The 26,812-nt window shown below is 40.8% G+C and overlaps 1 protein-coding gene and 1 pseudogene across 3 annotated transcripts in view; one reads left to right on the plus strand and one right to left on the minus strand.

Moving 5' to 3' along the window:
* The window catches only part of ATP8A2 (ATPase phospholipid transporting 8A2), a 547,249-nt gene that overhangs the window by 67,189 nt on the left and 453,248 nt on the right, over positions 1-26,812 (minus strand). The window lies entirely within an intron of this gene.
* Positions 21,407-21,878, plus strand: LOC106697719 (annotated as a pseudogene).

Below are 26,812 nucleotides of genomic sequence, written 5' to 3' on the forward strand. Positions count from 1 at the left end.
CAAGGGAATTGAGGAGAACGAATGAACCACTTAAATAATTCATTTTGGAGTCCAGCTGAAAAAAGGGAAGATGAAGGCTGAGAGAACTGGAAAGAGAATATTCATAGAGTATCTACTGGACACCAACTATAAGGTTGCAATATTGATAACAACAATGAAGATGAAAAGCAATTTCAGTGGGAACAAGCAATTTCACTAGAGGTGGTAGGTGAACTGGGGTTGCTGTGAGCCCAGTGGAATCAATGCTAAGATAGTGTGTAGAAGACAACAGATTTCAGTGGCCAAGTAATGGAGGTGTAGCCTTGCCAAGGAATGGGGAGGTGGCTGTAGAGGAGGACCTCATAGGTGCTGAGGAAATCAAAGGATTAGGAAGACGTGATAAACAGAGGGCTTGTCCACTACATCCCCAATGATGTAGCAAAAGTTAAGAGTGAAAAATCAGTGTGTATCTGACAAAGGTAGAAGGTGTTATAAGTAGACACATGAACTAAAGAGAAATGGCCCAGAGGATGCTTCAGGAAGAAGTATGTGGACTCCTGCATCCTGGTCCCATGTCTGAAGTGAGAGCTATATGAGAATATTTATTGTATAAGTTGACTTGAATTTTTTTTTTTTTAGAGCAAACAACCCACCAGATCAGTCGATTGAATGCTTTCAAAGGAAAATACTGTAGTTTAACTCCTATAATGAGCCTAATATGAGAGGAAAAATGGATGGTAATTGGGCAAAAAACAGGGGTAAAAGGAGCATGTTAGAGATATGAGGCAAGCAAAGGAAAGGAGAAACTAGTGTGGGGACATATTTTGATCCAATGTGCTCAATCTCAGGAATGTACTATAGACTTCCTTCCACATACCCAGGACACTCATGACTTCTTTACAATTGCTAAGAAATGTTGGTATCTTCCTAGCTCTTTCGGTGAACAACTGGACTTTGAATCAAAACTTGTCTCCCTTCTGCTCTATTCTGAGGTGTATTGAGCAGCTTGGGCTAGAAAGCTCCTGGGTGACTTGTGAAAAAAGCAGGCAATCCATTACGTGTCCTGTTTGCACCTTTGTTCCCATTACAACCGTAATTCAGACGAAATACACACATACACATGCATGTTTAGGTGTGAAAGTTAACACCATCTACAGTAATGTGAAATACTACATATGTGCAATGGGATTAATTTACAGTTACTGTGGGATACATAACTCTGTAATTTCCTGGCTTTGGTCTGCATAGTTTTTCAGACTTGACATTTTATTAACTTTTTCTTTAAACCAGCTATCTGTCTTTGGCTAGTTTTCCCCATCGTATTAGCTTGCATATTTCCAAGCTGAATATCATGTTGTAAAAGCCTGTCCATTTCCTCTCCTCTCTCTCAGTCCATCTGTATTTTTTTACATCTAACCTCCTGGGTCCTCACCCTTTTTGGCTCTGTAAATTTAATTAATGTACTCTTGACTTTCTTTACCAAGCCACTTGAAAATTTACATAAAACAGATCCAATTTTTTCATCATACCCTAATAGAAACACTTCAGCTACATTTCCCTTTCCCATATATTTCAATTTATCTTTTCAATACAACTTCCCTAGTTTAAAATTAATAGATATAACTAAACATGAATACTTTTGACTGTTTCTTCTATGGAAAGGCTTCTACATTTGCCTTGTTAAAATTGGGTTAATATGTAAACAACATTTTAAAATTGGGTTAATATGTAAACAACATTTGCTATTATATACTTTTCATAAAATTGATATCTTCTTTTCTTATGCCTTAGTTCTCCTTAATATTGTTGAAAGCCCTGAAGGATTTATTTTGCTTTTATAGAACTGCCTTCCTATATTTCTATTAATTTTGGAGAACTGAAGATGTTTTCAGAGGAGAAACAAAATACAAGAATTATCTGTTTTTTCCCCCATAAAAACACACACAAAAAAACACAACAAACAAAAAATGAGGTTAATCTGAGTTGCTGTTTGTTTTTTCTTAAAGAAAGAACTCCTAGCTGATTGAATGAATTCTCCTAATGCATTTGAAATTTTGAATCATAGAATATTTATTGTAAGATCCATTTTGTTTTCCCTCATATTTTTATTTGCTTACTCAGTGTATAATTTAATGTCAATGATACACAATTTATGTCTCCTTCCTTAATGGAAAAAAATGTTTATTAGTAAGCTAGTGACAATTCCTTTGTTCTCCACATTAACTACTTGCTTTCTCCCTAGCAGGAACATTTATATGCTTACCTCCAGAAAAACAACATATATACTAGTTGCCTCAAATCAACTCTAAGGCAGTAACAGTTGAGCTTACATATTTGCCTGTAATTCTTTCTGCTGAAATCCTTAACAGGCTATAAATATGTTCACGATGGAAACAATGGAGGAGAAAAATATGAAAAATGTGTCTTCGAATTTGATTAATTTTAGAATCCCTTATTTAAATACTTTGCCTTACTTCTCATTTTTTTAGATGACCCTTACTAGTCAAGACAATTCTCATATCACCCCTTTCTTTGCAGCTCTTGAAATAATTGGATTTTAAAATCAAAACACTTACTGAAATGTACCAACAAATACATTTGAATTGCTATGAGAAGTATCAAAATGAAGTTCATTAAATCTATAGAGAGCTACCCAAAAACAAGAAAGAAAGAAGTTATCTTGGTTAGCTTTCCACAGAGCAGTGCCACAGTAAAAGCTGAGGATCACAGGTGGTCCACTAAGAAGACACAAAAACTCATAACCTACGGCATTCTAGCCTTTGGACCTGCAAATCATAGTGTCTTGGGTAGTGAGCTGAGTCGAGTGTTAGACAATACCAATGGTGGAATAACTAGACAAAGAAATTCCAGGATGGACAGAAATGGTGAGGAAGAAAAGCTTTGTGTTATATTCCGGTAAACTGAGCCTGGTCTTCAAGGAGTTTTCCCAAGGAGGGGGGCAGGACAGCCAACCTTTCACTCATCTGCAAACTCTCCTCCAATGATTCACCCTGGACCCAATTAGACCTTCTTTGCTGACACTTCAGTGTCATGATCCCACTAATTAATTCACAGATTAGAACTTTAATGAAAATTTGTGGGATCAGGATTTCTTCCCTTCTCCATTCTGCTGGACTTAAAGATGATGAGCTACTATTTTTCTTTCAATTAAAGGACAACAGGAAAACATTTGTTTTGAGTCCTGATTCGCAGGCCCACTGAGGCTTGTTCCATCGAACTTCTCACTGAAGGTTCAGCGGGGCCTTTCTGCGTCTCCACAATAAATTACTTCCGCAGACGCTTGGGCCCACAGCTTCCCCGAATCCTCCCTTATAATCCCCAACATCTGTTCTATGTCCAGCGCTGACCAATGTGGGAATCAGCAAGTATTGACTGTCAGCATCAGCACAGATGAGCACACATGCTCACAGAGCGTCAGCTGGCCCTGTGATTTCAGCTGAACACACCGGACATAAGTGAGGCTCTAGTTTAAACCATTTGCGACACAGAGGAAACACCTGTTTAGAATGCGTCCAAAATAAACGTGTTGAGTATTTTGAGGGGTTGAGGTTGATAGCAGCAGTTCAGGTTACAGAGCCCTGGGTAGTTGGGTGCATTACATACCCCAAATTCCTAGAGTTGATACTAACATGTATTTTTCAAATGTTTTTATTGAGGATTGTCTATATAAAGTTGGTTTGAGTCTTATTCCTTTTTGGGCGACATGCAAAATTTCAACCTCAATCAAATGTCCCATATTACCTTATTTTGGACTCAAGCCTAACACCTATCATAAAAAATGAAAACATAGTGTGCTGTTTTTAATATAATGCTTGATTTATTTGGGAGAATGGTATGATCCAAAGCACAGATGAGTCTTTGTATCAATGAATTACACTATAATAGTGAGCCACTTATCCACTTCTACCTAATCAACGGTCCACCTGGGGAAGGGGACCAAACTTATTCAAGTTGGATTATCAGCGGGGACAGTTCATTTTATTTGCAGTATTGCTTTGTTCCAAATGTATCCAAAAAATGAGTGAATTGAAACAAGCAAAAAATTTACCATAACATTCCAAATGAGACAACATGTCTTTCAGTTAGGCAGCTTGCCTAACTTAGCATAAGTGAATATGGTGAATTTAATGATTTATTAATCTCCTCCAGCCTTAGTTTATACATTTGGATTGCTATGAGAAGTATCAAAATGATGCTATCTTATGCCTGCAGGGTGGTTGTTGGGCATCCAATAACATATATAAGTAGCCTAGGAGAGTACTTAGCACAGGAATTTTTAGTACATTGTAAAATTTATCAAAATCTAACTCTCTAGAATGATATTTGAGGCCATTCATTGTCTGGCTCCTCTCATTCAAGACCCTGTTCTTGGCCTTCCATCACCAGCACCTGATACTCCAGCCACAGTCTGCATTTCTCCATGTCCTCAAAGTTCTTATTTTCGCCCATCTTTTTCTCAGCTCAGCTGATGGTGCCCCACTTTGCTATTGTTCTAAGAATTCTCCTTCCTCCGTCCAAATTCAGTTCAAATATGACATCCTCTGCATCTCCAGGCAGAATGATATGCTTTGTCCCCTGTGTTCCTCTTCAATGATATCTATTCTATTGCCACCATTTTTTGCATGACTACCATTTGTTAGGCACTGTACTAGTTGTTGGCCTTATCCTGATTTTAACACACACAGATGAACCTACAACATGACATCATATTCCAATACACAGATGTGGAAAGTTTGGTTCAGAGAGGTCACATGATTTTCCTAAGCTCACACCACTGACTAGAGGTAAGAACTACCATCTGATCTAGGCCCAGAGTCCAGAGTGCATGCTCTTTCCACTGTGCCTTGTGGGTTTGCATTACGCTCAGTATTATGTTTGTTTACCCATCTTTATTAGACTGAGAGCCTCCTAATGGTTGGGATGTGTTCTCCACATCCCTGTATCCACAGCAGCTGGTATGTCACAGGCAGCCACTTAATTAATAGATTCACTAGAGACAACGAAGGGGAAGCTACTTCCTATACAGGCTATCCATATCTACTATCAATTCTATAGTGCCTACTTTGTTGAATATAAACATCTGGAAAGAAAGTTAAGGCCCAGCACATGAGTACCATCCAGATAACACTTGTTTGTAAGTCTTTAGCAACTGACACAGGATTTTTGTCTGGACTCTTCACTTGGCATCAGGAGAACCTTTCTTGCAGGTAGCTTTCCAGAAGTTTGGGATTAGGTTAGGCCCTCAGCACCCGGGTTCATTTTGAGCTGACTGGGGAGAAGTATGCAGTTGACGAGGGGCCTGCAATGTGCTCCCAGTCAGTTCAGACCGCCTCAGCCTGGCAGACATGGCTGCTTGCCTTTAGGTGTGACTGCAATCCTGACCCTGGATGCTGTCTTCAGAAAGGGAGTCCCATAATGTAATGACAAACTCACTGCAGCTGAGTGTACTGCAGTAGTTGCTGCCACTTAAAATGCCTGCGGGGAAAGCCAGTCACAGGAACAGATACTCCACTGACGTCAGCTGTCTTTGTGGAGTTTCCCATGTGACCTTTGAGGCCTTCTCAGTCTGGGTGTCCTTTGGGGACCTAGGTGCACAACCCTTCTAGCCTCCCCTGGTCTGTTGGCTGCAGCTAACAGGGATGCACCTACCTATGCGCTGGGGTAATTGTGACAATTATCATTATTTACCGAACACTGGTCCTGAGCCAGGCATTCTGCTAAGTACTTTAACGTGAATTCTTTTATTGAATGAACACAGTAGACACTATGATGTTGGCAGTTACCACCACCCTAATCTCCTTGCATGTAATATAACAAGACATAAAGCGATTAGGTGACTTGTCTAAGGCCAAACACACAAGAAGTGGTCCAGCGGGGAGATCCTGTGCTCAGAACCGCCATGCTACCCTGCCTGTCAGGCTATACTGAGTCTCACTGAAGCAAAGAACATCCGTGCAAAGTGAAAAGGAACTCAAGAACCAGGCAGAAAAATGCAATCCTGTATCAGTGGAGGAGAAGCTGAGTAAACAGAAGTCAGAGTAAACGTTCACGCACAGCTACAATAAAGCTCTGGCACTGGGAGGCTTCAATAAGAAACTGAAAAGTGAAATTTGGGAGGGCATTAAATATGGTTCCTTTCAGGTCTAAAGCCCATGACTGACTTCCCCAGCAGGCTCTGAGCAGTCAAAACACCCAGGACAAATCCCATAAGCATACCTAATTGAATAATACAGATTCTGTTTGCTTGGGTTTTTGAAGCATCAAAACAGTTCCTTTATATGCTTTCTTTGGCTCCCCTGTAGTTTTAATTATGCCTCCCCAAGACTCACAGCATATTCGAATTAGGCGAAAAGGAAACCTGCGGCCTTTGATGCCAATGACCACAAGGTGCAAGTCTTCTGGTTTGATCTCTGCTCCAGCAACTACCACTGGTGCTCAGTCCACCCAAAGGGAGAATTTTCTGTTTATTTTCCTTTGTGGGGAGGGGGCAGTGATTACTCAAGTGATGGAAAGGTTTCTTTCTTGTGGGAAGTTGCGACAAAACAGGCACCAGGGAATCCCCAAGCTGACCAATCCAAAGAGACTGGGGGGAGGCACCCTTTACCAATGACCGCACCGGGGCCTTTGCCCTTTAAGCTCCTCTCAGCGATTGAGCTCCGTAGTCAGCACAACATCCTCTGAGCCAGGATTCGCCAGTGCTGTCTTTTTTCTGTTTTAGGGTAATGAAGTCATGTCATGCTGGCACCATCTGATCTAGGCCCAGAGTCCAGAGTGTACAGTATGCAAGTTTGCTATAACTCTGCTCTACTTTTTCTTGGATGCTACTCAGCATTCCTTATCAAGTATCTTCTCCTCTGGGGTTGGCCAAGAACTTCAAGATTCTTCCCCGAAATGACCTCCATTTGGTTCATGTGTTTCAGATTTCTCAGCTCTCTCCCTGCCCCAGTCATCTGTGATTGCAGCTGCCTCAGCCACCTGTTACTCCAGCATGCCCACCAACCAAGGCCCTGTGCTTAGCAGCGTGCTGGAAACCAAGGCCAATGGGACACAATGCTTCTCCAGCATCTTACATTCAAGTTCAGGAGAGGAAAAGTACATAAAATTTCTGTATAACATATGGTTAAGAGCCAAAATGAAGATACAGCAATGTACCATGGGAGAGCAGGGGAGGCAGAGATGACCTCTGGTTAGGGACAAATCCAAAATTCATCATAAAGTGACATGAACTGGATTTGTAAAGAATGGGGAGGGTTTCAATATAAAAAATGGAAATGGGAGAGAATTTACTCCCCATAGAGGTCCAGCAGGAACAAAGGATGCAGGTGGCAATGAAGAGTTCCATTTGCTCAATCACACATCATATATGTGGGAGTTGGGAGGGAAGATGTGGGAAAGATTGGCTGAAGTCAGACCATAGAGGCCCTTGCACAAGAGGCCGAGGAGCTGAGATTCTGTTTGGCAGGCCGTAAGACAGTACCGAGCCTCCATTTGTTATTCATCTGAAAAGTAATTTTGAGCCTATGTTATGTGGAAAACACGGAGCTAGTTGCTGGGCATGTGAAAACAAAAGGGTTTATGGTTCCTTATTTCAAGGTGTTAACATTCTAGGGACTGAGAGTGGTGGTGGAACATTAAGCAAAAAACACAATTAACATTCCTGTCATCAATGGCAATAAAGGAAAAGATTCTGATGCCATTACAGAGAAGGAGGGGGCCTATGGCATCTCTTAATACCTTTGTGCTAAGCTCAAAAGAAGGGGTAGAAATTGGCAAGAGAGTGGGGCAATGAGTGTAGAGTGCTGCACACAGAGGAAACAGCATATGCAAAGGCCCTGTGGTGGGAAAGACCGAAGCAAATGTGAGGAACCAAAGATGAGCAGATGGTGAGACAGTGCTTTATGATGAAGTAGACAAGATAGACAGGGTTAGATCAGCCTGGGTCTTGTTTGCCATGTAAAGGACGTTGGTTCTAAATCATAAAAAGGTTTGAAAGAGGGAGGAGCATAATTTGATTTACATTGTAAAAGAACATCCTAGATGTAGTGCCGAAAACAGAAGAGAGAAGAACAAGAAGCAGAAAGCCAAGTGAGGGGTGATGATACAGTGAAGGTGGAGCCTTGTGCTGGGTAAGGGCATGGGGAAGAGGGCAAATGGACAGATTGGGAAGACATGTTGGAGGAATAATGAGCAGGGCTTACTGATGAACTGGGCATGAGCATTAGATACAGGGAGGCGCCAAGGTGGTGGTCTATACCAGGATAGATTGGAATAGAAAAATTAATTAGAATATTCCTACAATTAAGGGATAGCACAGAAAATAGAAATTGCAGGAAAGGTGTAAAAAATTTTGCTGAGAGAAAATCGATGATCTGATGCTTGAAATTAAGAGTTTCGGGGAAGAGGATGAGGAAGATTCAAGGACGACTTGAAGTAAACATCTATAAACTAGCAGTTGGAAACAAACTAGTTTCAACAATGGGCCAAAGTGAAAGAAATTTGGGAATTATTCACATAGAAGTAATATTTGAAGTTGGGCACAGAGTAGAAGAAATTAGCAAGGGAGAAAGTAGAGAGAGAAGAAAAATGTGACAGAACCTTGAGGAAACCTTACATTTTAGAGGAAAAAGAAGGAAAAGCAGAGTAAGACTGGAGGGTCAGAGGAGTAACAGGAGCACTGCAACCTGGGGGAGAAGATAATATCAAGTGCTGCAGAGAGGCTGAGGAAGAGAAAAATAAAGACCCACTGGTTCCAGAAAGGCATTTAGAACCTGTGAGAGGAAAGTGAAGTGGTGAGGGCTTACGTCAGTGCCAGGAGGAGTGAGTAGAGGAATGTGAAGGGAGGAGAAGTGCAAGGGTAGGTTCCTCTTTCCCCAAGCTTGACAGTGAAACAGAGCTCAGAGTAATTTAAGGGAAGAAGAGCACGGACAAAGAAGGTGTTTGTGGGGAGCTCATGTTAGTGAAAAAGCCAACGAAGACAGACAAATTAAAAATGTACAAGCCCCAGAGTTAGGCAACATTTTAAAATTTGTTTTGTTTTGGGGAGAGGGTGTATCAGTTAGGTTATTTGTCTGTGTGTAACTAAAAATTCAACTACCAAACAGTGGCTGCATTTTCTCCCAAAATGTATCTGGAAGTTGGTATTTGCTTCTCAGTGCTATCAAGTACCTTGGCAAGTATCAACACTACCCTGGTGTTGGCTTTCTTTTCTCTTGCCGTGGCCTTGTAGTCTGAAGATGTCTGCTACAGCATTAGGCATTCTATCTCCCTTCAGAGGAGGAAGAACAGGTAGCCCTACCTGCTCCACCCTGGTGCTGGAAGCTCTTGGCCAACGTCCCTGAGTGCTGCAAAAGAGGTTGGGGGCCCAAATATTTTTATTTTCAGCATCCTTAGTGGAAAATGGTAGGAATGAAAGAGGTTGTTGGTGGCATCTGAGTCAGCCATAGAGATGTAGAGTATATTTAGGGAAGAGGTAATAGCATTAAGCATACAGGAAAGTGACAGTTTCTGAGAAAGAGACCATAGATGACACAGAGGAATTTTGAGACAGAGAAACATGAAACAAAAGGTGTATGAGACAGCTTGATCATCAGTGTAGGACATGGGACAATCCTCTGATAAAGCATGATCCAAGGAGGGAGGGGAGGAGGGGGGGAGGGAGGGGCTATAATTAGGAGAGAACAGGTGAACTTGATAAGGTCATCTAGGGCAATGAGATAGAGTCAACAAAATGGGTAATCCATAGATTTATGTGCATAAAACTCAGAACAATGTTGTATTATTGAAACACTACTTTTTAAAAAATATATTTTATTGATTTTTTACAGAGAGGAAGGGAGAAGGACAGAGAGCTAGAAACATCTATGAGAGAGAAACATCGATCAGCTGCCTCCTGCACACTCCCCACTGGGATGTGCCTGAAACCAAGGTACATGCCCTTGACTGGAATCGAACCTGGGACCCTTCAGTTTGCTCTATCCACTGAGCCAAACCAGTCAGGGCTGAAACACTACTTTTAATGGTCAGTTTTCTTATAATTACTTAGAATAATCATTTTATTTTTTCTTTAAAGTCTGGCTTTCAAATTTGTGGAAAGTTCTTGCTCTATATTCTTAAAATATTTAAGGGATGGGTTGAGCTCATTTTGGAGAGGTAAATATCAATATAGGCCTAATGTAGAGGAAGCAGATGACTGAGAAATATTGTTGACAATTTCCATTTGAACACAGAGAACTGAACTGAACAAGTAATTCTTCTACCTTCTTCAATGACAAAAATGATATACTTTTGAATTGATTAAAAGGATACTAGTATCTACTTTCCCAAAGGGAGTCTTTAAATATGCATGTCTGCTGATTTTTTGCCTCTTCTGTAAAACAGGCCCCAGTGTCTGCTCTGGGAAGCCCACAAGTGTCCAGGAGGCCGTGACTTTTGCCAAGCCCTAGCTGCTTTCCAACCGACAGGAGAAAATGGGAGCTTGCAGAACTTACCAATTGTTTTCTCTGGGGTCTGAAACCATAACATTTCCACTCAGAGGAAATAGTCTAGGATGTTTATTTTTTCAAACTTCATGAATATTAAAAGCACTATAATTCAAGCCAAAACATAAGAAAAATGAATGCAGTGACACCAAACGTGGGTGTTCTACGTTCAAAGCCGTCTTCATCAACGCAAAGTGTTTGAAGCAAAAGAAGATAAATGGTATAAACATAAAACTAGATCAAATGCAGTTTTGGAGATGAAATGATCACCATTTTATCTGGGCTTTTGCTAAGCTCTATGTTGGAAGGCAGTATGAGAAAGAAAAGCATTGTTAGATGAGTGGACCACAGAGAAGAACGGACAGACATTTACATAAAATTCAACGTGCCAATTCTTTTTTAAAGGTTCAGATTTATTCAGCCTGGATATACCATGAACCTCTGAGGATTTACATATCTTGAACTTAATGTGAAGAACTAATAACCAGTGAGCTGCTTAGATAAGACCTTATGAATATTCAAACCTTTTAAATCTTCCAGTGCCAAGACACACATTTCTCGCCATGGACTCATCCACTGCAGCACGTATTATATTACTCCTTCTCCTACTCTGCTGGCCCAGGACCAGCTACACCGTTACAGGAATACTAACTGGCATTAGGACAGAAAAGTAACATTGACAGTTACTGGCTTATTTTGGGGTTGAGAATGATTCAGGGCTCACCAAAAAATCAAACCTGATTTATTTTTGTAAGAGAAAAACCAAACACTGAAGTCACTTCTGAAATGAAGAAGCCATTAAATTTTGTTCAGTTAAGTGATAAAATACAGAATCTTAACCTTTTTATTAAATGCGCGTCCCCCCCCCCCCCCACCCCCCGCCCCTCCCGTTGAGTAGTATAGGAGTTGTAAATAGGATGACAGTAGGGTTCCTGAGCACAAAGGTCAGCCCTGCTGGGGGTGGGGGAAACAATATGGAATTAGCATTTAGACCTGGATTAGAACAAATTGAGTATGTGAGATACCAGAAAGGGGAGAAGGTGAAAGAATGGAAAGTGGGCAGGAGGAAAAGGAAATACAAAATAATCAAAAGAGAGAGGGAGGCCCAGGAGAATCTAGCAAAATTGCTTTGTCTATTGTTTCTGTGGTCCTCTGTGGCTTTAGGCACCCTGGTAAATTACTACCAAGTCTTTCTTCACCCACAAGTTCGTTCTTTCAAAATTTCTGACAACACAAACTATATTAGTTCTGCAATAATTTAAAATTTGACTTTCCTGTGACTGGTAGTCATTTATTTTTATTTTCAAACTTTAAGCTTATTTTTTTGAGACATGAGCCATCAATGATGTGATTCTCATTCATTCATTTAGCACAACATCCACTGAACACCTACTATATGCCAGACACAGTATTACATGCTGGATATACAGTGGAGTATATGGGAGACACAATTCATACCCTGTACAGCCTCCTGTCCATTGGGAAAAATAGATACTAAGTGAATGCCATGAAAGTGATGGAGTGGACAACAGGGTGCTCTGGGAACTGATGGCAGCTGGGGCCAGGACTGGGAGCAATCAAGAGAGATCCTTCTGAATAAGCCACTTTTCACCATAAGCTTGATCAGGTGACAGGGGAGGAGGCATGCAATTGGAAGAAGTAGAAGACCCTGTTCTAGGCATGGGCAATGCCCCAGAAGCTGGAGAGAACCTGGAATATTCTAGGAAGTAATATGGCAGAGCAAAGAGAGCAAGGAAGAGCTAACACAAAGAGGAGTTAGAGTGTAGAGGGTCCTTGAATTTTGTTAAGAATCCTGGACTAAAGGAAATGTCAAGTTGAAGCTATTACAGGGTTTTAAGTAGCACAGTGATACACAGATTTACATTTAAGAAAGATGATTTAACCATGAAAATTTTCTGTAACAACGGAGAACTTCAGCCTGAAATCTTCAACTCTAAACCACTTTTTAATCACACCCATATTAATTATTTTCATGTCAACCTCAGATGATGTTATTTTTTTGTCCAAAGTAATCTGTTTTTCCTGAACACTTTCATTTCTCTCTCTTCTGCATCCATTTCTTACTCTTGCCATGAGCCATTCCTTCCCCTGCCTTATCTTCTCTCTCTCTAGTCCTAGAATATATTCTTTCCTATTGTAATGCTGCCCTGACCCTTAAATACTGGGAAAAATCTCTATTTTCCATTAGGATCTTGCTGAGGGGAGTCCCTATTATCCTCAAGAAGTCCCCACAGTTTCCCCGAGCTCACCCCAAAGTTGACCATGTTCTTTTGTAGTTTGAGATATTTGTTCCATGTACATGACTTCATTTATTGCGCAAAATATATTTTACCATATGTTTATTTCCTTCACTAAATCTTTAAGGGCAATGACCTAGCATTACATTTTCACAATTCTAAGCACCTAGTTTAATACCAGACAGAAAGGAGACCCACTAAATAGTTATTTTACTTGAATTCAGTAAAAACAGCAAGCATTGGAAATTCCTTCTGCTTCTTCATACCTAGCTGAGAAATGACTCTTTTGGCAAACAGAAGTACTACACCATTTGTAAAACAACAACAACAAAATACAATCCTGTCTTTTATCTGGTTCTTTCTTAGTGAGAATTACAGGAACCAAAAAAACCTCAATGAAAAATCAATTTGAGATAGTGTTATAGGTTGAATTATGTCCCTTCTAAATTTTTATGTTGAAGTCCTAACAGTACCTCAGGCTGTGACCTTGTTTGGAAATAGGATCATTGCAGATACAATTAGTTGAGATGAGGTAATTAGGATAAAACTTTAATCTAATATGACTGGTGTCCTTCAAAATGGAAGATTTGGACACAGACATGCAGACAGGGAGGACTCCATGTGAACATGAAGACAGAGATTGGGGGTGATGCTTCCACAACCCAAGAACACCAACAAACCACCAGGAGCTAGAAGAGAGGCCTGGAATATATCCTCCCTCGCAGACCTCAGAAAGAACCAACTCTGCCAACACCTTGATCTCAGACTTGTAGCCTCCAGAACCGTGAGATAATCATTTCTGTTGTTCAGGCCACCCAGCTTATGGCACTTTCTTATAGCAGCCCTAGGAAATGAAAACATGTTAACAGGAGGTCTACTGTTCAGTTGCTCTTACCAAGCTTTCCATTACTCCACTCAGTGGAGAGGCATAGGAGACCACTGGGATGGAGAGGGAGCTGTTTTATAGGATGTGCGCTGTGGGACAATATCAACCCATTTAACTCTTGCAAAGACAAGGGAAAATAAGTTGAAAGGCAGCTTACTGGCTAGTATTATTTCTCCTACCAATGTAAGCTATTTGGAAAAGAATTACCCTTTAATAATGATACGAATCCATCAAGTAAAAAGCCAGACATGTAACTATCATTTTCTGTAATATCTTATGCAGCCAGAGAACACATTACAGAAAATGCTAGAATTACATAAACCTATCTAGATGATACTCTTAGAAAAATAAAGCCAAAAGGACTTAAATTATTCGATCCTCTGTCTACAGAAAGTGGAAGACCAAAGCCATCATAAAACACCCCCTCCCGGATGTGGGCAGCATCTTTAATGAGAATACTGCCCAGGACCACCATTGTCCATTATTTTGATAACTTCTAGGTACAAGAGGACTTAATCTCATATCAATGCACAGAATAAAAATGAAGGCTAGAGGTTGAGTTATCCCAAGGGTACAATGTGAGTAGACGGTAGGATGAAATCTGGACTTGATCATTGTGATTTCGGTCTTGATCATTTTTCTAAAATAAATGTTATCTGGATGGACATAAACATTAAGAGAGTAATTTTTCTTATCTTGGAAAAGGTAACAGTAAAACGCAGAAAAATATTTCACTCATTGAGCATCCCATGCTCTTTAGAGCTTAGCCCAGCCCTTGTGGCTGCAGACTATGGCTTACTCTAAGCGTCGCTGTGCCTCGTGGTGCGCTGGCTCGAAGCAGGCGAACAATAAATGTCCACTGAAAGTGAAATAAAAGACTTTAATAAAATACTGTTTCAGAAGACTTCGTGAACTGGCAAGTAGACTGCTGCTCTTGGCAGAGCTCTGCTGGTGGATCTGGTTATGGGAAAACTTTACTACATTGTTCAGCCAAATATGATAATTGCAAACCTTTTCTGATGTGAGGAGGGGCACTGTTTCTTACTATGTGTTCCTACCAAGACATGTGTTTCGAGGTTGTGTCTTTGCTTTCTAAAGTAAATAGGGTAGCTGAGTCTGGATCTGCTTAACCCAACCTGTCTTTTCCCCTTCAAGTCGATAATAAAAAAGGGAGATTCCACGTCAGACCTGGACCAGCAAGGCATAGCATCTAAGACTCAGTCCCCATAAAAGAAGGCATTCTCTGGGCTCTCTCACAGGCAAGATTCTGGGTACAATTATGGGAATGAGGCTACAAGGATTAGAATTAGTGTATGTCACAGTCGGAAAGTGCGGCTGGCAGGCAGGCAATTGACTGAGATGCGAACAGATGAGCAACAAATGTGTGTAGCAGCCCAACCCTTTTTGGGAAACCACACCCCTGTGCAGGATATTTGGACACAGGCAGGCATATTAGATGTGCCATACTAGTTCTAATAGCAGGCCAACAAAAGAATGCAAGGAGTCGCTAACCCTTCTGCTTAGTGCTCTCTGAAGGAGCTCCAATAATTGCTCATTTATAACCTCTGAGTACTTGGTGGCCTTCCATGGAAGGAGCAGGCAACTGCCTACAGGAAACCAATTGCCCTGCCCACTGACTGGAAACACATGTTCCTTTCTGTCATCTTTGGGAATAGTTGCAATTCCACAATGTGATAGTTGTCAACTTATTTCCTTCTATTTGTGGTTCACTGAAACTTTAGGATCTAAAGAGCTCATCATCCTGTCACCAATCGCTGTTAATGCCCAAAACACTGTTGCAATAATAAGAATAATAACAGTCATTCTTGCAAAGTCATTCTTTTATTCTAAACTCCTTCAGATTCGCATGGGGCCCTGATCAGGATCACTCCGATATCCAAATTCTGAATACTAGAATACAATTCTGAGTGTTTGGAATAAAACCTCTTAATAAGCATAATGAACTGACCACAGAGATTTTTAAAAAATTGCATGTTAATGATTAGGATGATGGACCCACATGTAGAATTTTAGAGTTGAAACAGTCTTAGTGATCAGGAGGGATAGTTCCAATTCCTTATTACGTATAGAATACAGGCAATCACCATGCCAGGATTCTCCTGTTCTGTTCAAAAAAGACAGCCAATACTTGCAGTCACAATTAAATGCAGTTAATTCTGAGTCTTCAAAATTCACAAAATAAAGGTATCACTGGTTTCCCATTTAAAACGTCTAAGAAATAAACCATAGAAGGAAAAATATTCACTACTGAAATAAATTATTTAACTTATTTCTGGTTTAGAACTATATTTAATATCTATTTCACTTTTATACTATTTGATCAAATAAACACCAAGAACTGTACTTCAAACTATATATATTGTACTATTCTACAATATGTAACATAATTAATCAGAATAACATATCTTGGCTTTTAGGCTAAATCTTTCATGCCAGCAAAAGATTTTATAGGTAAATAAATTAAGCATGACACATAAATATGACTTTACTTTCAGTTCAGTTTTTCTAATATCTGATAATTTTTTGACATGTTTTAAAAGGGAAAATGATTCAACAATAACTTCTCCTTGATATTCACTTATACTAGCTTATTCTGTTGTAGGCAAAGTCTTTAGCTTGCTGTTGATTTTGTTAGATGGTGTTCATTAGTCATTGCTTTTACAGTGTACGTGGGAGTGGGGGAAAAAAGGGCAGCCTTGCTTCTTTGGATACAAGGAAGGAAACAGAGTTTCTGCCTCTCGATCCTCCTCCTGGTTTTTCTCAGAGCACAAATAAGTGAAAGTAAAATAAGAAAATGTTGGCGCTAGCCAGTTTGGCTAAGTAGATAGAGCGTTAGCCCATGGACTGAAGGGTCCTGGGTTTGATTCTGGTCAAGGGCACATACCTGGGTTGCGGGCTTGAACCCTGGCCCTGGTCGGGTCGGAGTGCATAAAGGAGGCAACCAATCAATGTGTCTCTCTCACATTGATGTTTTTCTCTCTCTGTCTCTCCCCCTCCCTTCTTCTCTCTCTCTCTCTCTCTCTCTCTCTCTCTCTCTCTCTCTCTCTCTCTCTCTCTCAAAAGAAAAAGAAAGAAACTGTTGGGAATATTCAGGGAAAGGCAGAGGAAGGGTGTGGGAGCTCAAAAGCCCTGGGGCAAACTGCAAAACTGTAGTATCGGAACTCCTGGGGCCACTTCAGCCAGAAATGGTGTGCTTCTAATGAGGCCACAGGGTAGAAGGCTGGGAGACTTGGCAAAATTTCAGAGGCAAAATTACCAGGCTGGTGACTGATTAGACTGGCGAGAGGGAGGAGTCTAGCTCCTGGCTATGTGAGCTGGTAGATGGTGAAGCCATTTGCCATTTTTGGAGACAGAAATGCTGACAGGTTAGGGGGATGCAGGGTTGCATCTCTCACACCTGCTGAACATGGTGTGTGTGTGTGTGTGTGTGTGTGTGTGTGTGTGTGTGTTCCAAGCTGGAAAGTCTGGAATGCATTAGGTCACTGAGTCTGGCACTTAGATGAAGGATCTAACCTTTCAAGCATTTAGACTTGGAAGTCATAAGCACACAGGTAACAGTGGAAGCTGGAAAAGTAGACAAAAGCTAAGGATAGAACCTTGGGGAGCATCAGCCTGGATATTATGGAGAAGGGAAAAGAGTCTGGAATGAAGAAGGCTGTTTGGAATATAGAAGAATCACAAAAGATGGTTAAAGAAAAGGAAGGAGTGGCTAAAACAAAACAAAACAAAACACCTACAGAAAGGTCTATAAGAAGGAGATGGAAAATATTTGGAATTGGAGTTAATTGGGTTGCAGACTTGGGTGAGACTAGTTTCAGAGGAATGATGAGGGCAGCAGTCAGCTCTGACAGGTTTCGGGCTGAACTGGAAGTGAGAAGGGGATTTCCTTGTAAGCGTGACTGTAGAGTCTCTTAGGACTGAAGCTGGGGGTGAGGGTTGGTAGGGAATCCAGAGGGCTCACAGCACTTCTACTAACTGAGAGCATAGACTGCACCCTCTCTATTGGAACCTTCTCTCCAACACTTAAACACATTACATTCTTTTACATACTAAAATCAAAATCTAAACCCAAATACCTCAAATCTCTTGGGTATAGGGATCTGAACACAGTTATAAAGGTGGTGGTACACTGAGTTAAGATTCACACCAACCCTAAAATCACACCAATCCTAAATGTTAAAAGTTGTTATCCCTGGCTAATGATTTAGTGTAATTTTTGCAAGATGTAATCACTATGTGATATACATATATTGTAACAAATATACTTAAGTGTCTGAAAGAAGAACATTTCAAAACTAAAATTCAAAATTACAGTAAAAAGGTTGCAATCAAGATAATCCTATATAATAAAAGCCTAATATGCTAAGTGTGTGGTCGACTGCTCGGCCGTTCAACCAATCAAAGTGTAATATGCTAATGATATGCTAAGGCTGCTCAACCGCTTGCTATGAAGTGCACTGACCACCAGGGAGCAGACAATTGACCAGTCGACCAGTCGCTATGACGTGCACTGACCACCAGGGGGTAGATGCTCCGACTGGTAGGTTAGCTTGATGCTAGGGTCCGGCTGATCGGGACTGAGTGAGATGGGCCGGACATGCCCTGGAGTCCTCCTGCAGTCCCTCCCTGGCGCTGATCGTGCACTGGTGGGGTCCCCCGTCCTGGCCTGCACCCTCTCGCAATCTGGGACCCCTTGGGGGATGTCAGAGAGCCGGTTTCGGCCCAATCCTGCAGGCCAGGCCGAGAGACCACACTGGTGCACAATTTTGTGCACCAGGCCACTAGTAGTTATAATAATAACAATCCCAAAAGTTGTATACAGTGGGGCCTTGACTTACGAGTTTAATTCGTTCTGAGACCGAGCTTGTTAAGGAGCTCGTTAAGAAGCTCGTTAACTCAAATTACTCTATCAACTCAATGCAAAAAATCGGCCGAGAGACAGCTGGTATCTCAAAAAACTCGTTAGTCGGGACACTCGTAAGTCAAGGCCCCACTGTATTTAAAAAGTATCCCCTGGTCAATTAACTAGAAGTATAAATAATCAGCACACAAGCACAGAGCCTTGCAAACAGCAAATACACAATAAATGTTTGCTGGGGTGCATTCTAGGACATCTCTGTAATTGTGGCCAAAGCTCTGAGCCCTTGAGCTATTTCTAAAATCATAACAGCAGACCAGGGAGTGGATTTCCTGGGGGTACAGGAAGCCAATCTCAGTTTATTCTTGAAAGGTATTCACAAGCTCTTTCCCCTGCTTAGCTCAAAGACCACATGTAAGAAATCAATGAACAGAGAAGGGTGTCATTTGCCATGATGCTGAAAGCCTCAGCCAAGACCACGTTTGTGTTTTCCCCCCTAGGTGAACATGGGCTTTTTTCCTAGACCTAAGTCTTGTCTATGAGCTCACCTGAACATTTCCAGTAAGAAGAACAATGTATAATTTTGGAAGATAATATATTAAAATGTGCATGGCTTCATTTCTGGAAACATACATGCCTTTACATGTGAATTTCATTTACTTTCTAGGCAGTACTTAGTTCAGGGTGAGAAGCAAATTCATTATGTATGACCTTGGCTGGCACTGTTCTCCAATTCATTATCTACCTGTATGAGGTCTCAAGCAACACAGATGCTTGTACTGACTTTTAGGAATCACATATTTTAATACCCTTGCTTAAAAGGAATAGTATTTTAAACCCCTTTTCCTACTGCTTAACTCCCATTTCAGTACCAAACCCCAGGTAGCAACTTGCTTCCTTAAATAAGTCTTTTATTAAGGATAAATGGGAAGTTAATCTATAATAATAAAAGGGTAATATGCTAATTAGATTGGACGTCATTTTTGATGTCATTCCAGACATCATTCCGGATGAAGCCAGGGCCAGAGGGAAGCCTGGGTCCCGGGTGCCAGAGGGAAGCCAGTGGGAAGGAAGACCTACACTTGCACGAATTTTGTGCATGGGGCCTCTAGTTTAAAATAATCACAGTAACAAATGTAATCCCCTAACATTATGTTATAAGTGGGATCCAAAATGAAATGAAATGTCCAGAGACACGCTGCTGGGATGGATGGGAAACAAACACCAGCCATGACAGTGAAGATAATGGCACCCTGGGTTTCACTGCTGCCAAGTCTTCCATGTACTGATGCATTAATTTTAGGGGGGACAAAATGTTCACAAATTAGTGCAAATCTTCCTTAAAATAAGTCATTGTAATATTTAGCATGTAAATGCCTTCTCATTCCCTTCTGTTTCCTGAGTGGACTCTTCTTTCTGGGTTGCCCTTTGGTGCCAGAGTAACAGACATGGTTTTTACACAGTTGAATGTTCCACACTGTGTGGGCCATGGGCCTTTTTCTTGTTTGTTTTTTAAATCCTTACCCCGGGATATTTTTCCCATTGGTTTTTTTAGAGAGACTGGAAGGGAGGGAGGAGAGAAAAGGGGAGGGAGAGAGAGAGAGAGAAACATCGACGTGAGAGACACATCAATTGGTCGCCTCATGCTAGCACCCTGACGCTGGCTAGTGATCAAGCCTGCGACCCTTCAGTCCACAGACTGACATTCTAACCACTGAGCAAACCGGCCAGGGCCCTTTTTCTTGTTTTTAATCCTGGATCTGGCTCTTTGTGCTGCAACGTAATCACCAGCAAAAAGTAACCTTGTAATGGGAATATCACAGTCAAATCGGCAAATATGGTATAACATTTTGACTTCCTCACTTCCTGTAACAAATTTCCCTCCCTCATATTTTAGTAATTGGTATTCTCCCCAAGAAAATCTCCTATCTATGTCTCATGTACCTCTAGCATCTTGAAGTATTTTATTTTTATCGGAATTCTCGGGGAAGCCAATCCTTTAAGCTGCACTGGTGCCCTTTCCTTTCTCCAATGCTCCTTATCTGGCAGCCTGTTCGAGTACATTCATGTGGTTTGGCCAGGATTTCCCCTTCATAAAGATGAACTCACTGAATCTAAAAACATATGTCCCGCTACAGATAATTAGTCTCTTTAAACATCCGCCGTGTCTTATTTTCTCTCATCTTCTTTTTTTCATGGCCAACAATTTTGGGGCTTTTAATAGTCAAGGAATAAAAATGTATTCTCTGATATTTAAGAAATTTTAGAATTAAATAAAGTATCTTATTCTATTACAGTCCATTGCTATTATACATCAATTAAAATTTTAAAATGATACATCCCATTATGAAGAACTTACTTTATACTTGCTGGGAGGAAAAAAGGCATCTCTCCTTAAATATTTATCAGCACAGTGAAAGATGCTATTTTTAAACTTCACCAACACAGAGTTTTCTAGTAAATTATTTATGTCAATATTAACTGGTAATTATTCCTGAAATTATAATTATTTATATGAATTGCAATTAGGGTAGTCACCAGTTGATTATACATATAACATGGTACAGTGAGTAACACAGTGTAGTGAGCAGGTCTGAAAGCAGTCAGACCTGGGACTGAATCCCATCTTTGTATCTTAATAGCTCTGTGACACTGGGTACATTCCTCATTCTCCATTTCTCAATTTATTCAAAAAGTGTGGACAATAAGGGTTACTGTGAGAAATAGATCTAATCAATGTAAAATAACTAGTATAGTATTTGGCTTGAATTAGACACCTACTAATTCAACCTGCAAATTTAGAAAGTCTTTAAATAGGGGAAAAGGGAAGGAAGGGGAAGGAAGGGAAGAAAATGGAAGAAAGAAGCTCTTTTCCTCCCTGGCTGCTTGAAGCTCAACCCTCATCATGAATGACACGGTAACTATCCAGACCAGGAAGTTCATGACCACCAGACTACTTCAGGGGAAGCAAATGGTCATTGATGTCCTTCACACTGGGAAGGCAAAAGTACCCAAGACAGAAATTCAGGAAAAACTAGCCAAAATGTATAAGACCACACCTGATGTCATCTTTGTGTTTGGATTCAGAACCCACTTTGGTGGTGGCAAGACCACTGGCTTTGGCATGATTTATGATTCCTTGGATTACGCAAAGAAAAATGAACCCAAACACAGACTTGCAAGACATGGCCTATATGAGAAGAAGAAGACCTCAAGAAAACAGAGAAAGGAACCCAAGAACAGAATGAAGACAGTCAGGGGGACTGCAAAGGCCAATGTTGGTGCTGGCCAAAAGAAGGAGTAAAGATTCTTCGGTGACTTTATCTGTGATGGTTGTGCAGATTTTTCATGAGAGGATTAATAAACTATAAACTTTTTTAAAAAATGGAAGGAAGAAAATGAAAATAATACGTCATTATGCGTAATATTTGGGGTCAGCTTTGATGACTTGTATCCATATCAGTGTCCAGAGGAAAGGAGACCACTATTCTGGCCAGGAGCTAAGCTGGATGATGATCTCAAAGACACTAAAATTTTATCTATACGTGGAGGTTGCTACCAGGTGATTTAATCCATTTGAGTTGAGTACAATCTGTTTATGCTCCTAGGAGTCATAATGAGCGTGAGGTTTAAGGATTTAGGAGTGAGAGCAACTGGACTGATGGGAAAAACATAGGTGCTAGAAGAACAGGAAACATGGACCCCAGACACTGTCTGGAACTCAGCAAGGGCTCAATAGATGATCTCTTTGTCCAAACCCAAAACAAACTAATAAAAGAGGTATACAGAAAGAACAAATAAAATGAGTTAGAAATAAGAGGACACAAACAGAAAAGCAGATTAATTCACTAATAGGGACAATGACAACACTGTAATGCTCTGTTCAAAGTTAAGATTTAAACAACTTCTGGAACTTGAGCAGTGAAATAAAAACAGCAATGGACTAGGAATGACATGAGTTGGGTTCCATGCCAGGTGTGTTGCCATCAAGGCAGTGAGCAACCGTTTTTGGGCTTCAATTTCCTCATGAGAAAACAAAGGGTGTGGGAAGTGCTCTGAGATTTCCTCCACTTCAGTCGGCCACATGTCTCAAACATTAGATCGTGTGGCACATTTTAAGTTGTAATCCTGTGTCCGACCGATCCAATCTATGGGATTTTGCAGCAGCTGGGCCACATCAGAAGAGTAAGCCTGAAAGTTGATTCATAGCAAGGGCTGGATCTCTGAAAGTGCACGCAGCTGAAGCCAGGCCACGGGTGCTGCTGTGGTGACAGCCTGTCTTTCTTCCTTGGAATGTGTTCTTTGAGGAAAAGCAAGACCACTGAAAGAGGCAGGCAGGGACGGGTGCCCAGCCCTCCGCCTCAGACCTGCCGTGCTCTGCCCATGGCCACTGCGACACTCCTGAAGGTCTGTTCCGCGTGGCCCAGGGGAGCCTGGCCACAGACCAGGGAAGGAGCCGGTTCAAAGGCATATTCAAGGTGAGTTATGTGAAAATTGCCCGCAACATCCTTTTTTCCTTTTTTCTCACATTGTTAGCATTTATTAAATCAATGTCTCCATTTCCCTTCCTGTATTTTAATCTGACTCACAGTTGGTGGAGAATGTTTTCAGAACCAACCCAGAGCTGATAAATAGCAGTGGCTAAATGTTAATAAAGGAACAGGGTTGAGATTGAACTAAAGCATGGGTTTAAGTAAATAATTACACAAAATCCATGATTTTATAAAGAACAATTTCATAGAAATGTTTTATGTTTTTGTTTTAACATGATGATAAATGGAGGGAATGCACTGGTAGAGAAAGCATAATTTTAGACTTGGAAGGAAACTTTAAAGTTCATTTTAATCCACTAAATGTTTATTAAATTTTTCTTGGTGCTAGTCACTGTAGTTACAAAATAAGTGAGATGAGGTTCCTGTTTTTAAGCAGCTCTAAGTATGTTAGGGAGACCGATATGACCCATGCCTGGGCTTGGTCTCTTCTGCACCCAAATTTATTCAGTAGCCCCTGCTCTGTTCATGTTACAGTGCCCGACCCTGAAGCCTGCATGCTCTGGTAGCTCCAGCTGGGTTCTGCCAGTGAGAGGTTCTGGCCTGAGATTAGAGGGTGGGAAGAAGATTGAAGCCAGGATTTCTCCACTCTGTCTGGAGGTCTCCAGAAGTGGCCATGTTTCCCCAGCTCTTGATCCTGCTGGACAGCCCCACCAGGATCCATGCTCTGCAGTGACCCAGCCACTGCACTGGGATACCATTGCCCTTCCCTTTGGCCCTCCAACCTAAGAGGGTGGGAACTTTTTGTTGTGGTTCACTCTGGGTTTTCTCTCAGCCCCTATATCACCACTACACCCTATTCTTTGAATTAAAATCCACTATCTATAATAATAAAAAGGGTAATATGCTAATTAGACTGGATGTCCTTCCAAATGAAGCCGGGGCCGGAGGGAAGCCAGCCCAGGTCCTGGGTGACAGAGGGAAGCTGGTGCCAGCAGCTGGGGGAAGGAAGGCCTACTCTTGCATGAATTTCGTGCATCAGGCCTCTAGTTTTAAATAATTAGCCTGGCTTCTGTACTACTGGTTGACCCTGACTGATACATAACCCTTTAATGATAATGTAGTTTAAGAACTGTTCTTCTAGCAATTTGAACAAAAACACTCAAGAGCTATGGGTGGGCACAGAGAAAAAGATTAATTTTGCTGGGAAGTCTGGAAGACCCCACAGAGATAGTAGCACCTGTTATAGTGACACCTTGACAAAAGATGAGGGTTTGGTCTTTGAAAAGTGAGCCAAATCTTAACAGGTGAGGAAGGAGGAAGAAAGACCTTCCATAAGGAGAATAGCATAACCAAAACTTGAAAATGTACAGCATGTCTCTAGCACAGGCAGCATGAAAGAGGTGGTTAGAGGGTAGGGAAAGGATCCATTGTGGGGCTCTTGGAAGCCCTTCCAAGCAGTCTGGGATTTGCTTTTCAGGTAGTTGTGACCCTTACCAAGTTTCTAAGCAGTGAAAGGGTTATATTATAGGAGTGAAGGAGGTTATGACATGGAGATCATCCAGAGTAACTGCTACAGTTGAGCAAAAGGTGATGATGGTCACAATCAGCATGGTAGCAGTGGGAATGTGGAGAGGAGTAGATTTGCAAAATATACTGATGAAGGAAAGGATGGGATTGAAAAAAGATGGGTATGTAGGTCAGGGAGTGGTAAGAATATAAGAAAAATTCTCTGTTTCATGTTTGAACAGAAAGATGTATAATAATGCTCATACGCACATAGGTTGTAGGCAATGAGCTTATTTTTGAGTATGTTGAATCTTAAGTAACCATGCAAACACAGCTGGAAAGTGTGACAGGTTCTGAGAAATGCCAGTCTGGTGCTCGTGAAAGAGGTAAGAGCTAGAGATTTATATTTGCAATGCAAATATTTATATTTGGTTGAAGCATGGGAATGGAAGGATGATCCTAGGGAGAGATAAGAAATCCATAAAGGACTGAACTGAACTCCATAAAGGAACACTACACTTAATGGCCAGAAAGGATAAGGAGAATCAGCAAATGAGATGGAAAGAGACAGGAGGAAATTAGGCAAAATAAATAATTTAGATGTCAACAGAGAAGAGTTTTAAGAAGTGAAGGTAGCCATGAATATATCACAGGACAAACATCAAGTGAGATGACCGGAATGTCTTTTGCTCTGGTGTTGTGATGGTTAATTTCATATGTCAACTTGTTGAGGAGTTATGAGGTCATCTGGTTCCATTTCCTCATTTCACAGTTGAGGGAATAGATCCTGGGGCGATTGACTAATCTGCCCAAGGGCTCAGAACTGCTTAATAGTAAAGCTGGTCTAGTTCTTTGGCTTTTTGATGGTCAACCAGAATGTGTCCTACTAAAGAGCTCACTCTCCATGATGAGACCAAGGTTTCTCATGGAGAAACTCAGAAAGATTTGGTATTCTACATCAATTCCCTAACTAAAGTCACTTCAAGAAATGTAGAGAGGGGGGTTGCCAGTCATTTTTTAAATATTTATCCACACATCCTAAAACTTAATTCTTAACACTGAAATTATTCACCAGATCAAAAATATAAACAAGCACAAAACAGACTTCTGATTGAGATGTTCTCAGTCTAAAAGACCTTTACACCACAGTTCAGGTGTTAGCATGCACCCAGGCAATCTAGTTTATAAACTATATCTTTTCTTTGTGGGAGACAAAAACTATCATGAGAACTAACAACCTTAAATGTCTCCTTTCCCAATAAAGACTTGCCAGAAAGAAATACGTGCTAGTTTTATAAAAGGAAGATAATTTCTTAATCAAGGAGATCACAATGGTATTTACAAATCAGTTATACTAACTGACATTTTTTGTCACCTGTTGTTTTAAAAGATGAAAGTATTATTTTATTTTTTACCATTTTTAATGTATTCATGTTTTCTCTTAACTTCTAGGGATGACCTGACAATGGGACATCCTGGAAGAGCATAGGCTTAAAGGGTGAGACAGCAGTCAGTACACATTATATCCCTACCATTTCCTGGCTATGCAATCTTGGGGTGATAATAACTAATAACATAGCAAGTGCTACTATTTACCTAGTGCTGTATTGAATAAAATAATAGATGAGCCCATTTAATTGATCTCTGTAATTACTTTATGAAGCAGGCATTTTTATCCCCATGCCCCCTTTTAGGGGCAGAAACTTAAGCTTAGGCATTTTAGTAACTTGCTTAGAGTCCCAAAGGTTGAATGCAGCTAAGTTGGGAGGGGGGCCCAGTTCAGTCCACAAGGTTACCCAGCGCAGTGGTTCAGAGGTTTCACAAATACATCCAACTCAGATTGGGTTGTACAATCATAAAGGAAGGCTCCATGTGAAATGCTAAGCAGAAAATAGTGCCCACTCTATATTATAATGGGGGTGGAGAGGAGGAATGCTAGTTTACAATATTAACATTGATTAGAATTAGAATGTCAGCTGCAAAGTAGACTTTTGCTATGTAGTGAATCCCATCCCCTCCCATCCCTTCCCGACTTAAATTTTTAAAACTAATTCTCCAAGAACCTTAATACTGTACAAAATTATTTGTAAGATATCTAAGATTTGTGATAATAAAGAGTGAGGTAACATTAGGTTTTGAGCTCATTTACCTTAACATTTGAAATAAAAATGTTCTTTTTTAAAGGGGGGAACTGAAGTATATAGGCTGGACATGGACTTGTGTTATTAAGTGTGGAAGCAAATGCTTTGGAACGTTCTCCCTGTGCTGGAGCTGGCTGACCTGTCACTGACCAGGAGTCCTAAGCTGCCAAG

Source organism: Myotis lucifugus, unplaced genomic scaffold (genome assembly GCF_000147115.1).
Source record: "Myotis lucifugus unplaced genomic scaffold, Myoluc2.0 scaffold_98, whole genome shotgun sequence".
In the NCBI taxonomy this organism is placed as follows: Eukaryota; Metazoa; Chordata; class Mammalia; order Chiroptera; family Vespertilionidae; genus Myotis; species Myotis lucifugus.